General features: G+C 39.5%; 1 long non-coding RNA gene across 1 annotated transcript in view; it reads left to right on the top strand.

The window, feature by feature from the left end:
* The window catches only part of LOC112487406 (uncharacterized), a 21,018-nt gene extending 8,318 nt beyond the window's left edge, over positions 1 to 12,700 (top strand). Inside the window, exons 2-3 of the long non-coding RNA XR_003050474.1 lie at positions 11,204 to 11,311; positions 12,627 to 12,700. This is a non-coding gene — a long non-coding RNA (uncharacterized LOC112487406). The remainder of the gene's footprint in view (positions 1 to 11,203; positions 11,312 to 12,626) is intronic.
* The last annotated feature ends 1 nt before the right edge of the window (position 12,701 follows it).

Genomic DNA, 12,701 nt, shown 5'->3' with positions numbered 1-12,701 from the left:
AATGTTTGGTACACTGACTCCGCTGACTCCTGCTGGATCACAGAAGTCGACTCTTGTAAAGACAGAAATAGTCAGAATGACGTCAGACCCCGTGGGTTGGATTTCATCTTTCTGACACATGTGCTCAGGCCTGTAAATGTAGACATATATATAGACATGTCCACTTGCTCAATATACAATACTGGGCATACAGTACACACACACACACACACACACACATACTCATCTTCACACATGTTGAACCTCAAAGTATCCATTAACTCAGTGAGGACCTGCAAAATGTCCCAACAAGTCTTTTACTTAAAATATGTCCCCACAAGTACAGCTGTACACGCACACACACACACACACACACTCACTCCTAAGTGCCTCTGCCGTCCCACATTCTGCGACATACACCAGGAGCTGGTGTTTGAAGTAAGTTTATTTTCTCGTGGTTGAATGTTTCTTGTAAATATCCACGTTGTGCAAACCTTCTCTGCGGTGATGGAGCTCTGAGGGAATGTTGCAACAGAGCGATCTCAGTCAGATAGATGGGAATGTCTCTGCTCTGAGACATTTCCGTGCCAGATGTTTGGTCTTGTCTGTGTCTGCGTCTAAAAACAATCACACAAAAAATAAAATGACGCAAAGTTGGAAAGTTAAGGCTGTGGTTTGCAAACTTTACTGAGGTAGAAGAACATTGAACATGTTTTTTTTACAAAGTTGAAACACTACGAAAACATTTACCATAAATCACTACGTCGTGAATCTACGACCAACTGAAATCCTTTTATGTCATTTTCTGTTCTCTTTGTGTTCTTGTTTGCTTAAATGCATACTTTTTTATGTCGTTTCCTCTTCTTTTTGTGTTCTTGTTTGCTTAAATGCATATGGAGTGATGAGAGGGACTAAATACTGGTTAGTTTTAAGAAAAATAAAACTAAATACTTCATGAAATACATTAAAATTGTACCACCTTCTGTTAACTAAAAGCAGCAGTCTCACATCAGTAATCTACAAGAGTATATTTAGCTTCACCCTACACTGGATAAAAACAAAAAAACAACAACATAAAATTTACTGGTAAAAATAACTGATCTATATCAAAACAAATTACTGAAAGATATTCAATCATATTTTAAAGATAGCTTCAAATCTGGACAGAAATGGCTCCGATGTTAGCCGCTACATCGTCACATAAGCTCAATCATAAGGTAAGATTGTGCACATTCATTTGCTGCTAAAGGTGATACATTTAGATGACAGTTCATCATAGCAATTATTTTAAATGAAATGAAGATCAACGAAATAAAATGAAATAAACGTATTGAAGTATCTTAAAATGCACACATAAATATAAGTATGCTGCTGTTGTACATTTTTTATATGTGGTTATGCCTGGTGATATTAGACTTTTAAATCATACAAACATGTATTTTTTGTTCTTGTTATCAAACACAAGCCTGGCGGACCCTGCGTAGTGATGAGACGGAGGGGGGTTGTTAACTGGGAAAGATAGAGCGAGAGAAAAAGAGAGAGAGAGAGGGGTAGAGCTCATGCAGAGACATGCAGGAGATGTAGTCTGTCCGCTGCTGCTGCCGCTGCCGCAAGCTAAGAAAGAGGAGGAGCTGGTGAGCGCTGGAGATCTGCAGACAGAGTGAGGGTGAGGGTGAGCGAGAGGGAAAACAAAAGCTGTTGGTGAGGAAAGACGAGGAGTAAAGCTGAAGGAGACCGTGGATCAGAAGAAGACAGAGAGGAAAGACAGAGACAGAAGGGACACTTGTGTTAGACACGGCTCTGCAGGAGAGGAAGCATCAGCTGTGGTTGTGGAATAACTCCTGTCGTTGGAAGAGGTAAGATCAACGGGGGGGAGGATGGAGAGGCAGAAGGTTCTGCCGTGAGAAGAGCGCTATGAAGATTAGCTTTGATTCCTAACTTGTTGTTTCATTTCTGCCCGATTCCCCATGAGCCTGAGGACATTTTAAAATTCCTAACACTTGCGACGTCCCCGTCCAACCCTGCCGCTCAGCCGAACGTGAATGTTCTTTGTGCGTGAAGTGTGTAGGAGTCTGGATCCTGAGAAACCTGCGAGGATGAGCTCAGCGTTGAAGCATCTGTTGTGCCTTGGTGAAACCTTGAATTGCAGCAGAGTCTGTTCTTCTGTTGCTCCTGGTAGTTCAATATTTGCTGTGTTTGCTGACTGTTAAGTGACTTGTCCGAATCGGAGCAAACGTCCTAAACTATAGCTCTAGTTATTGAGCCTTTTTTCAGTCTTTCTGTACCCGTCACAGGGCACATCTCAGAGGCTCTCCTGCCAGGGTTTTTGCTTTAACAAAGACAATTCTGTCTCGAGTGTATTACGTTTGTGATGTGAAATTCTCATTCTCCATTAGTATACACTAGAATGCTGTGCAAAGACCTGGTTTGAGAGCAGGTGAAGTATCCAAGAATTGTTGGATAAAGTTTCCCAGAGCTTTTTTTTTTTTAATTTCACAAACTCAGCATAAATGCTGAAGTCTTCGATCGAGTTTTTAACGTCTTTGAGGTCTTGTTTTGTGAAAATGATGCAGAGTTGCAAAGCTGCTGTGAATGTGATTGTGAACGACTCAATAGGAAGAAACAGGAGCCTTTCAGGAGGTTTGACAGAGGGACAGGTCCCGGCAGGACTGAGGGAACAGAAGTATTTTTCTTCTCCTCAGCAGCTGAGAACTCTAGAGGCAGCGATTTGGACAAACACAAAGATAAGACTTGGAAATCCTGCCAGATGCTGTTTACCACAGGAGTGGCTCGATCAATCCTAATCCAGCCTCCTGTTCACTAAGTTGTCATCGCCTGTGTGTCATCTGCCGTAGAGACCACTGTAGTGACTAGTATTACTCAGAAAACAGCAGCAGTGGAGATGAATCATCACTGTAAAAGACCAGTATCTGAATCAAATGACGCTGAACCTTAACCTTAACCTAACCTTAAACATATCATTCCTGGAATTGACACTTATTTTACTCACGTCTGTCTCTAGTCCTTGAGAAGGTTAGAGGTTATTTTCAAAGTGTTGATATCTTATTATAAGCGTGTCACACGACAGGAACTGTTGGCAGACGCCGGGTTTTCTTCACAGCCTCTAAATCACCCACTCTTTTTTTATCCCAAACATTTGGCCTCATTGTCGCGTTGGGTAAATTGAGCGAGGCCACTACATCCTGATATTTGGCACACATACATTTGTGTACTTTTGTTTATGAGTGACTGTTGGATAACCTTGCAGTGGAAGGACATGGTGTCTAGCCTCGACGCTTTGGTCAGGTTATGTTTAGCACCTCAGCGTTGACATCACTGGTCTCTAATAAAATAAAGCTACACACCGTCCAGTATGTTGACCTAGTTAGGATGTTTTTGTTTTGTTTTTGCCTTAATATTATGATTTTTACACAACATTTGTTGTTAAACTTAATGTTAAAATGCTAAAAAAAAAAATATAATTTCAATTAATATATTGAAATGCAGCCCCAGTCTATTACAGAGCCTCCTCAGTCCTAAAACAATCTGTTTTTTTTTTCATATTTTACCCCCTTTACTTATATTCAACTATCTAATCCTAATTGGACAAATATTTTTTATTCTTTGAGCTGTAAGATTAGTTGTTTTTTTTTCCCCTGAACTATTTTTTGACCTGACAACATATCACTTGTACATTTCCTATATATTTCTAAATGAGTGCAGGATCCCAAGCCAAAATATGCTGTTTACTTGGCTAATATCCATGTGGTATAAAAACTTGCACATTTTCAGACATTTTAATTTATATGCAATTTCATAAATTAAATTTAATAATAAAAGAAAGGCAAAGAAAAGGAGAATTTAAAAAAAGAAACTAATTAAAATTCAGCCTTGTGTTTTGATAGAGAACTGTTCCTGATGATTATTTTTATTTCATTAATGTTATTATCAAACCTTACATCTTGTATTTTAATTACAATCTGTGACCAAACCGTAGGACTCCGCTGCAGTACCAACGAGCGTATCAAAAGATATGAAAGACTGACTTCACATAATGCTTGACACACACACACACACACATGAATACCGTTGTGGCTAGCTTCAACCGAAGCAGCTAATTTACGTTCGTACAAAAAATAAATAATTAAATAAAAAATAATACTCCATTTGGGTTCGTGCTACACTGATGACAAGGAGCAGATGTCAAATGAAAGTCTTCGTACTCCGTGCCAGCTCCGAGGGTTTACGTCATATGTCATGTCACACGATGAAGCTGCAAAGGTCAGTCGAGTGTCCGGCCATACTGTGAACATCAAAGCCACGGTGGGTTGTCTTCTGCCATTTTGGTTCTGTAGTTTTGTGGTGCCTACACAGCGTAATAAACACCGTGATCACATAAAAACAAAACAATGTTCTAACACACGGTCTCTCCAATGTAAGGATCACTTTGATCTCCAGGGTTTGAAGATTGTTTCTTTTTTAATCCTGAGGAGTACAATGAACAAATTCCTTTCCTTTCTTATTAGGATTTAAATTAATGACACACACACACACACACACACACACATACATTCTTTGTTGCAGTCATAGTTCCAAATCTCCTGCTATTACTAGAAATATATCTGTCTCCATGTAGTCAGCCTTATTACCAGATCACTCTCATTGGCTGCCTGCGTCCTGGGCAGTGAAACCTCATCCTATTGGTCTGTCGTTTTTAATACATAAGCTCCATTCTGCTCCCTGGTTACCAGGCAACCGGTGGTATCTGCTTTCCCCACCCTTGCTGAACGCGGTGTGTGTGTGTGTGTGCACGCGTGCGTGTTTGTTTTTCATATGCAGTGTGGGCTGCTTATTAAATACACACACACACACGCGTGCGGGGACATTTGTTATAATGGGGACCAAAATGTTTTTTGTGGAGCGTCCTCTGAACTTCTAAGGACATCAGGGTTATTTTTAAAACAAGGGGTGACTGAGTACGTATCAGTGACTTGTCCTCAAAATGATTGACGACTGAGGTGAGGGTACGCTCATATGAGTCCGTCAATGTTGGAGTGATATATTATGAGTCTGTGGGAATCAATACTAATCACACCACACACGTCAGAAGGAGTGGAGTGATAACGGAGCTGTGATTAGGAGCTAAGGGCTATAAAAGCGTCAGTAATCACTGTGAGAAATTAGCTTAGCTTTCATGTCTGCACCTTCCAGATGACTGGAACATTATTATTGTGAGAAAGGAAAACCAGAATGTCTTTTGTGTCAACAGTGTCAAGTACCAGATCCGATCGTAAACTGCTGCAAAAACAGTTTAAAATTCAAATTGACTTGACTGATAACCCAAATATTGATGTCCTATTCAGTCTTGTTTTTTTTAATTATTTTTGTTTCTGCCAAAAAAATAATTCCGAGTCAAAAATGACAGCTTAGTGTTCCTCATTGTTTTGCTTCCACTAAAGCTGCCTTCGTACAGTCTAATTCCCCTCGCCACAGTTTCATATTGAATTTTAAAAATACGTTATGCTACACCGTTTCCGCTATATTTATTATGTTACGTTAGCCGGCAACATTGAGCTATCCTTTTATATGAACTGAAACAAGTTCAATCCTGTTTCACAGCGGAGCTGTGTGCGCTTCACTCGTCTCCTCCTGGCCTTGTTTCACTCTCAAGCAAATAAACCCTCAACAGAAATGTGTCCTCGCCCAAAAGGCAGAAAGGCCCGAGGTTATTAGTAAAGCAGAGCTGCTACAATCTCGCCCGAAGAGTCAATCTACTGTGATTTGCTATCCAATTAATTTGCCTTGAATATCCTTGGCTGAGTCAACACGAGAGCGTCAGCCAGACAAATCTGTGGCTAATGGAGAATAAGATGTAAAAGAGGAGAAAAACGGTTCCAGCGTTCTGCTCCTGGTAAATTATAGACTGTATATAAGACATGTAGATATTGCGGGCCGTCCAGCCGCTACGCAAATACTTAATTTAAAGCCCAGAGATGTTCAAAGACACTGTCTCCAGTTGGACATGTATTGGACAGTAATAGCTTCTGTTTCTATTCAAATCTGCCACACACCATTTATTGACCCCTGTCTTTAACCCTACAGTAGTATACACTGATTTACAGTGATTTTCACTGTACTCTTTACTGACTCTTTACGCCTCCATCAGGTTTTAATTAATATTACACTGCAAATATGCTAAAACTCCCTGGTCGCCGTTTATACTTGTATACTATTGATCACATCAATCTTATTTTGTTTTATTTTTTTTTAATGTCTTATCCTAAAGTACGTTTCTTTTGCTCTTTGGAAATTTAATTTTAATTTTCTGATTTTAAAAGTGAAAGGTATAGTGGTAGAAATCCATCACAACCAAATAGTAAATAAAAGCAGCAATAATAATCAAGTGTTATCAGCTCTTATCTCTCCAGTAAACTGTCGCCTGATAACTTTTGGAGTTTTTTCCAAAGAAAAGAGCTCAGTCAAAGGTGGTCCTTAGGTGAACACCACAGACAGCAGGTGTTGATCAATACTATCATTCATTTGGTCTGTAATGTATTCTGACCCTGGCAATTTAAGTAACCTTACACCAGTGATTCCTTGGAAGGGAAAAATCAATTTGGGTTCCTCTGAGTGTTGTGGTGAAAGGCTGTACCCCCGAACCCCCCACCATTAGCAGATGACGCTCGAGGGTCTGCGGTGGTCTGTTGATATCGTAGAGGTCATGCTCTCGTAGGTTACCCCGGGCGAGGTGGTCGCTCACATCGACCAGAGTCCAGAGACGGCGATAGAAACGCTGTGGCCGAGCCATCAAACAAAGATGGACCAATCAGGTGCAGTTGCTACGGTGGTGGTTTCAGGACGAATGACAAACACTCCACTTATTTTCCCGCTAGCTGCTTTTGGCTACCTCTGTACTGAGAGAGGAGCGGGGGGGTGGGGGGGGGGACAGAAGCAGGAAGCAGATAAAAAACGTGTGAAAACAGATGACGAGCGCTAATTTGAAGAGAGCAGGAAATGGACAAAGAGTGAATAGGAGGGTCAGACCACGGGGGATGTGATGGTGATTAATGGGGACATTTAGCGCAATCAGTGTGACTAAAAGACAATTCAACAGTATAATGAAAGTGTGTCTCTGTCCTTCTGCGTCATTAAAACTCTAACGCTAACGTGAGCACAGACAGTGACCTGACTGTTGAGTTCCTCGGTGGGTTTTATGCATCACTGACATGACCAGCTTTCAACCTTCCCTCCAGTGGAGAACAAAGGAGAAAAAACTCTTTTTTTTGTTGCCGAGTGTCCTCAAAAGAGAGGCCGCTGTCATAATGTCCTTCATCACCGATGCTTTTTATTGAATCCTCATTAATGGCCCAGTTTTTCTGCCAAATATATGTCTTCTTTCTTTGAAACGAGGCTCTTTTTTTTGCACAGTGACAATAATTCAATAGGTTGGAAACGACTTTATTTCTTAGGGTCCAAATTCTATTGAGAGTTGTTTCGCATTAGTGTTAAAAATACTTGAAGAAGAAACATCGATCCTGACATGACAAAAGCAAAAGAATCAAATTGATTTTTTTTTTTTTTTACATTAAAGTGACAGCAAAGGCTACAGCGACGGTGCGGCTCCTCGAACCACACGTGTGGCAGCTAATCCGTTAATCAAGCCTGTTCAGTTGAGGCTAACGGCCCTGTTAAAAGGATTAACGCTTCGATCGTTGCACTCACAAACCCACAAAAGACACAAACATAAAAGCTGGTCCAAATACTGGAGGCACACGAAGCCACAGATCAATTTATACTGCAGTTTGGAATTCAAGATCAAAGGATAAGTCTGACTAAGTGAGCAGGTTCCTGCCCCGCAAACAGAGAGCGGTGCCGCAAAAAAAATATTTTTCTATTCAGAATGGTAAACAGTTCAATACATATATGCCCAATACATACATATACATATACATATATATGGATACTAATGACTGCCAGATGCTGTTTTGCTAAGTTTTTCCTGCTCAGGACAATTGTTAATCTTTCTTGCTATCAGCAATATTTGAAGGCTTATTTTCTCGGTTCATCACCCAATAATGTGTTTGCTGCTCAGATTGCCCTTCTATGAGTCATGGAGTTCTTCAGGGACGAAAATATTTGGAGGTAAAAGTTGTAATGTCTGCGGGTTGAAGGACAAAATTGTCATACATTATGGTTGAAAGGCTATGAGTATGCCGACTTCACCCCGACACGTCCTTATCCATCTATTTTCTAGACGCTCTATTCAAGAGGCCTTGTTAATATTCAGCCATTGTTGGGTTTTGAATTGTAGTGTCAATGGATGCATATAAAATAAGACACATTTTTCACACGTAATAATTCAGATATGCAGTACCTAGCAGCGGCAGAGCTGCTGCTATGAATACAATTTATATGCAGATGATGTCATGCTGTGTTCAGGCGTCAGAGTCAAAGAAACTGGTGTGAAAATTGTTGTTTGTTTCTTAAAGGTATACGGTACAGTATTATTCTGCGGGTGTGAAGCAGAAATACAGCATATGCAGCTGATGGTCACGAGGATAATTTATGTGCAGGTTTAAAAATATATGTCTTTTTTCGGTGGATTAGTGTGTGTCCGTGTGTGTGTGTGTGCTACTGCTGCTGTGACTCAGCGTTGCCATGGTGATGGTTGAAGTTCAGGCTGAGGTTGATGCTTGCACTTCAGCTAAAGTAGATGATGTTGCATAAGGCACATTGTAGGAAACACTCATGCAGGTATAACGGGTGCGAGATAGATCACTATTTTTTTCCCCCTTGGTTTGTGTTTCTTTTCACATTATTCTTGGAAACTGGATTTTTATAAAACCACGGTCCTAGTGAAGTGCAGAGGTAATAGTATTGTTTTAATTCACTTGCCTTGCTGGTTCCCCAGGAGAAGCGCCCCCCCTATTTTTCTATCTCTTGACTACACCCATAACTGAGATTTTTGTGAGGGTAAAAGTAAAACAGTACATTTTTGCATCTATTAACAATGAAGAGAAACTGAGTAAAAGTTGCTTTAGCACCTTAGCACCTAGTTTTTTAAGGACATCTACTTTAAAAAAAATGTCGATTAGAGGTGATGTCAAGGTGATGTCAAGCTAACGCTGTTGAGGTCTGCTGGATCTAGAATTATCCAGTCTCAGGCCAATATCATTTTGAATGCATGAATGAATCATACCTGTCTACAACCAGATATACTATTTTCTGAAACACAGTTTTCATTTATGTCTATGTTTTTTTCTTGTTTCAAACGTAAGTCCAGTTTTTAACATAAAGTGAAGATCTATCAGAATTCAGCCGTTTTGTGCCAACAGAACACATATTAGTCAGTGTTTAATTTTAATTAATTTTTTTTTAAATTAACATTACTATTATTATTAGGGTAAAAAAAGGGTCGACCATTTGAAGAAAACTATTTAAAATGTTTCTGAAACACAGTTTTCATTTATGTCTTGTATGAAAAATCTGACACTGTTTCTTTCTTATTTCAAACGTAAGTCTAGTTTTTAACATAAAGTGAAGATCTATCTGTGCCAACAGAACACATATTAGAGTGAGTGTTTAATTCTAATTAATTACAAAAAAAATTAACATTGCTATTATTATTAGGGTAAAAAAAGGGTTGAACATTTGAAGAAAACTATTTAAAAAAAACCTGTCTACAACCAGATATACTATTTTCTGAAACACAGTTTTCATTTATGTCTATGTTTTTTTCTTGTTTCAAACGTAAGTCCAGTTTTTAACATAAAGTGAAGATCTATCAGAATTCAGCCGTTTGGTGATGACTCTTTAAAATCACTCTCACTGTGAGATAAGAGGTTACTTTGGCCGACTCTGCTGTTTCTGTCTAAATTCAACAGTGACAGTCTGTTGTTTCCATGCAGAGCAGAAAAGTACCAGAGTTTAAAATGTCACCGTTCAAAATTTCACATTTTTCCCTGAAATTAAAACAATACAGTTTGTTACGCACCAGCAGCTGTACGGCAGTAATAGGTGCAGTGGATTATGACAGAGTGTGTGTGTGTGGGTTTGAGCTGGTGTGTGTTTCTTTGTGTGTGTGTGTGTGGGGTGTGTTAATTCAATGGAAGACCGTTGGGAGAATCATTAGACTCTCAGCCAGGACTCATATTGAGGTTAATTACCACCTTTTTGCCCTGAAGACACACACAAACACACAAGTAGTTTTTGATGCTCCAGAGGAGCAGGAGGGATAAACATACAGGATGTTTTTTTGGGGGGGGAAGTTGTCCTAGCAATGAGTCAGCACGAGTGGTTATTTTATGTTCCGACATTAAAAGGTCGTCGGGAGAAATACACATATTTTGCATCTTTTCTAACATTGTATAATTGGTCTGTTGGTTCAGTGGGTACATTTGTTAGCACCAGACTTAGCCTTATTTTCCTTCAATGCTGCTAAAATTTCAAGTAACGTTTTTTTCTTTCTGGAAATTAATTATGCATATTTTAGTCAGGGGTCTTAAAGGTGTGGGGCGAGGCCTTCAGTAAAGAACTTACACCTTAAGATAAATTTAGGTTTAAAAGCTCTTTTGTTGTGGGGGTTTTTTTTGAGCCGAACAGTGAACTTCACAAAAGTTATATCAGATTACATAACGGGGGCTGGAGTCAGTCGCAGCTACTGAGTAAACCTAACCATAAACAACCATTCACACTCATATTCACCTTCACAACCAACAGTGAACTAAACAACCATTCACACTCATATTCACACCAAAGTTCTATTTAGAGTCAACCATTAACCCTAAATTCTACATAAAACTTCATACGAAGACTAAAGACCAGGGATCGCACTCGAAAACCTCTGCTAACTCTAAGGCAAGCTCTAAAAAAAAATTACGTTACCTTTCACTGTGCCTTTATATGACAGTATATCATGTTTTCCATGTTAACGCTCCAATGCTCTCACCCTAACAGTTTACCATACGTTTGCTTTATGCTTTGTGATCTCCATGTTCCTCTGTCTGTTATATAAGAATAATTATACACAATGTATGCATCTGCTCAGGGGCCTCTTATATTAGAGTTCATTCTGCTGAGCTCCCTCTGATGTTTACCTCTCAGTAAACCCAGTCCCGTCACAGTGGGAGAATTCTTGCTGATATTTTTTTTTTTTTTGTCACCTCATCTTCTATTATTACATTCATTATTTATTTATTTATTTTTGTTCTATGTGTTCACCCAGGTTTTAAAGATCAGCCTCATCGGCCACAGAAAACGGATTCTGGCCTCGTTGGGCGACAGATTACACGAAGACACCCCTCAGAAACCTCCGCGGGCCATCTCCCTCAGGGTGAGTCGCAAAGTGAGACAGCAGGACCTCACTTACGATTTAAATGCACTGACCTTCAGGAATAACTAAAACCAAGGCAGATTTAAGGTATGAATTAAATATACATGGACATTTCTCTGAGGGGAAATGCTGCTAATTTTACCACACACCTCATTATCCCATTTTTCCTGAAGGCACAAAATGGCCGACTCAGTGCTGTTTCCACCCGTTAATAGTCACAAATACTGATACTATAAAGTCTTTTCATTTTGTTTCAAGACATTTTAACTTGGTTGGTTGGTTTTGCTCATTTTCTGTTGTCCAGAGCCTCTTTTTGTGTTTATTTGAGAGAAGAAAAAATATTCACATGGAAGAAAAATGAGCCAAAATGTCATGATATTTGTTCCCGGATCATTTAACCTTACACAGAAAAGTAAGAGAGTTAACCTTTGCTGTGACATTTTTCCTGCTGTTTCAGACCTGATTGCTTTTGTTATCGACCAGTCAGTTTTTAAGGGCATCTACTTAAAAAAAAAATGTCAGCAAAGAGTCTAAAACTCCAAGTTTATAATGGAGGTCTTGAAGGTAAACAGTGTCCAGCTTCTAACAGGGATTTGTTCCTGAAAGATGTTCCTCAATGTCTTTGGGACAAACCATGGATTAGATTAAAGGTGATGTCAAGCTAACGCTGTTGAGGTCTGCTGGATCTAGAATTTTCCAGTCTCAGGCCAATATCATTTTGAATGCATGAATGAATCATGAATACAAAGTATTTGCTCTCTCTTCTTTAAAAGGAACGACTGAGTCTCAGTTACTGAATTGTATCTTTGTCTCAATCCATATTCAGTTAATAAATCTGTTTCAGTTTTAGTGAGTTTTTGTTGATGAACTGTCAACCAAATTAAAATATTTTTACTATTTAAATTTAGCCACTAAATAGTCTAATTTTTTTTTAATTGACTATATTAACAAAGGCAATAATTGATTTGACGTCACCTTGTGTTAATCTAAAACTTTACTAAAAAGCTTCTAGATATCAGAACTTTATTTGAATTTTATCATCTTCATAATACTGAACAGGAGAAGGTTCCGTCATAAGAACCTTCTGCAGGTCGTCTTTGCATCAGAGCAGAACAGTTTTAGACACTGGTACACAGCACCATGGCAACACCGGAGCTAAAAAAACTAGTATGATGGTGTGAGAGTATTTGCCCTACTTACCACACTTGCAGCGGTGACAAAGCACATTATGAAATGACAAATGAACTCCCCTCCCCCATTTCTCCTGCTTTTCCACTCTTCTGATTTCCTTTTCCCACCCATGGTTGTCCCACAGGAGCCGGGCGGGAACCACACTCCTCCCCAGCTCAGCCCGTCGGTGGGACAGGCAGCGGACACGGCGGGGGTCCCC

Source organism: Cynoglossus semilaevis, chromosome 8 (assembly GCF_000523025.1).
Source record: "Cynoglossus semilaevis isolate Cse_v1.0 chromosome 8, Cse_v1.0, whole genome shotgun sequence".
Classification (NCBI taxonomy): domain Eukaryota; kingdom Metazoa; phylum Chordata; class Actinopteri; order Pleuronectiformes; family Cynoglossidae; genus Cynoglossus; species Cynoglossus semilaevis.
This window is presented reverse-complemented; position numbering and strand designations above follow the sequence as displayed.